The sequence below is a fragment of the Galeopterus variegatus genome, unplaced genomic scaffold (assembly GCF_000696425.1).
Source record: "Galeopterus variegatus unplaced genomic scaffold, G_variegatus-3.0.2 Scaffold4136, whole genome shotgun sequence".
Classification (NCBI taxonomy): Eukaryota; Metazoa; Chordata; class Mammalia; order Dermoptera; family Cynocephalidae; genus Galeopterus; species Galeopterus variegatus.
This window is the reverse complement of record NW_007730247.1, coordinates 121,902-125,014: the sequence shown is the minus strand read 5'-3', so window position 1 is coordinate 125,014 and position 3,113 is coordinate 121,902. Positions and strand designations below refer to the sequence as shown.

Sequence of the window (3,113 nt, the reverse complement as noted above, 5' to 3'; positions counted from 1 at the left end):
TCAAGGACAATACAATATAATGTCAAGGTTTTTCTTTGAAACACTTCAGGATCAAAAACAGAGGAAAGATAAAGGGAGATGAATGAAAAAAATTATTCACATTGATTGTTTAAGCTGGGTGATGACAATACAAGAATTTATTATACTATTCTCTCTACTCTCTGTGCTTCCATAATAAACAATAAATAAAAACAAATAATAAAGTGACTGCTTTCACTTTAATTCCCTTCCTTTTAGCTTTCTCATTGGAATCCTGAGGACAACTCCAGTTCAGACAAAAGCATAAATAGACTCAGAAAAACTTTTAGACAGCTCTTTCTCTTCTGGTACCAGGCGCTCCCTCAGCCATGGGTTAATGTGCAGACATGGCCAAGTCCAAGAACCATACCACACACACAACCAATCCCAGAAATGACACAGAAATGGCATTAAGAAACCTTGATCACAAAGATGTGAATCTTTTAAAGGGGTAGACCCCAAGTTCCTGAGGAACATGCGCTTTGCCAAGAAGCACAACAAGAAGGGTCTGAAGAAAATGCAGGCCAACAACACCAAGGGCATGAGTGCACATGCCGAGGCTATCAAGATCATTGTAAAGCCCAAGGAGGTCAAACCCAAGATCCCAAAGGGCGCCAGCTGCAAGCTTGATCGACTTGCCTACATTGCCCACCCCAAGCTTGGAAAGCATGTTCATGTCTCCATTGCCAAGGGTCTAAGGCTCTGTCAGCCAAAGGCCAAGGCCAAGGCTCAAACCAAGGCCCAGGACGCATCTTCCACTGCAGCTCCAGCTCAAGCTTCAGCTGCAGCTGAGCTTAGGCTCCAAAAGGTGCCCAGGCCCCCATGAAGTCTCCAGAGTAGAGGCCTCTGTCTGCCAATGTGAGGACAGAAGGACTGGTGTGACCCCTGGGCTGTTGTCTGCATGAGATTGGTGTACTCCTGTGTTTGTATGAATAAACCTGAGGCACGAAGAAAAAAAAAAGAAAAGCTTTTAGACAGATTAAAACAAAGAAATATTCTGATACTGCTTGCATACTTACTTTCGTCCCAAAGATTGGGTAACAATGGAGATTAAGGAAAGAAACAAACAAAATGGAGGAGAAACTGAGAAAGGACTAAGTAAAGGAAGTGGGGTCTTCAAAGTGGGAAGGAAAAGAAGAATCTGAGCTGCCCTTGGCAGTGCCATCTCTCCTCACCCAAATTCTGTGGACCTATTACCTGTGCCCAACTTGCTTTCCAATAGGCCTGATCAAAGAGAGAGCACTTGGATATCTTTGTGTGGCTAGTGTCACAAGAAGACATCTTCAGCTCCCAAACAAGATACAATACACATATCAGAAGTAACATTCAACCCAGTATTTACGCTCAAATGTCATAAATATTGTGCACAAGAAGCTTTGCACAATCAGAAAGTTTTCTTTCTTTCATATACCTGAAAATTAATTTGCTTTGAGAAAACATTGGAGCTTAACTTTCCAAATTTTAATGTGATGTGAAAAAGACACATTTTAAAGGATATAAGAAATTCAAGTGAGAGGCAAATCTCATATTTCTCATTACATCCAATTTAAATGAGAAATATCAAGTATTTTAAATTTCACTATTAGTATAATTACTAAAAGAAATTGTATGTATCATGTTCAAAGAACTAGAGAATCCCAGATTCCATCTCATCTTCAGCCAGGATTTTAGGTAGAACCATCTGCAGACTGACAGTTTTCCCTAATTTAATGTACCCATCCACCTTCTTTTACTAGAATAGTTGAAGCCTGCATGTAAAGACAACCACGCTAAAGGAATATACACTTACAAACAAGAGTAAAAAGCAAAACTTTAATGTAAATCCAGAACTTGAATAAATAAATAATATAGTAATGTCATGCTTTTTTAGGTTAGTTTATTTAATTTTCTGATTTATAGGAAATATGTTGTCATTTAAGAGTGTTTTGAAAAAAGAAATCTGGATCAAAGTAAACCAAATGTTTATTTTTAGGAACTTTGAGCTACAATATAAAATAATAATTAACATTTATTAAGAACTTTCTATGTGTAAGAATTAAATACTTTAGATTATAATGCAAACATTATAAAACTCTGTGACTAAATGCTATTAAAACCAGATATTTGCAGATTGAAAAGGATTCATAAAATTGGCAGAAATCATAAAACTGGTAGGTGGTAGAGTTAGAATCACCAGGTTGTATAACTTCAGAGACACCATTCTATAGAGCCTATCAGTATAACTCTTTCAAACTTACAGCTACAGAATTAGACATACTTGCTGATGGAGTTTGGATGTATTGTCCTCCCAGAATTCATGTGGAAATTTGATCTCCAATGTGGCAGTGCTGGAAACTGTTTGAGTGATGAGGGCAGATCCCTCGTGAATGGATTAATGCTCTCCCTGGGGGTGAGAGTCCTGAATGAGTTCTTGCTCTATTAGTTCTCATGAGAGCTGGTTGTTTAAAAGACCCTGGCACCTCCTCTCTCTCTTGCTTCCTCTCACCATGTGATCTGCTTGTACCTGCCAGCTGCCTGCCCCTTTCTGCCATGAATAGAAGCAGCCTGAGGCCCACGCCAGATGCAGTTGTCCCAGAATCATAAGCCAAATAAACCTCTGTTCTTATAAATTACCCAGTCTCAAGTATTTCTGTTATAGCAACACAAAACGGACTAATACACTTGCTTCTCTGGACTGATATACAATTTAGCCAACCAATTCGTTATGATGGGAAAACTTATGTCTTCCTATCCTATCCTTCAGGAGAAAGAGATACTGGTTGAGGAATCAGCTATCTGTAAAGGAAGTGACAGTCTGTAAGTGATAAGTGTAGAAAAGGATCATTAGATTTAAGGGTACTATTTAAAAGGAATTTGGCAGAAGAATTACACTGGGGAATAACAAGCTAGTGTTAAGAATATTAACTGGATCAGCTAGACATATGGTTCCCAATAGGGAAGGAACTCAGGTGGTACTTGGGCAAAAGGGATATTGACGCTGAAGTTCAAATGGGGAAAAATCAGTAAATTGTTCAAATAATTCAAGAGCGAAATCCTTGTTTAATGGTGAATTTGATTACAGAACTTTTATCCTGCTCTTCATAGCCATCTATGTG

General features: G+C 38.5%; 1 pseudogene; it reads left to right on the top strand.

Moving 5' to 3' along the window:
* The first annotated feature begins 365 nt into the window (after positions 1-365).
* On the top strand, positions 366-858 carry LOC103602424 (annotated as a pseudogene).
* The last annotated feature ends 2,255 nt before the right edge of the window (positions 859-3,113 follow it).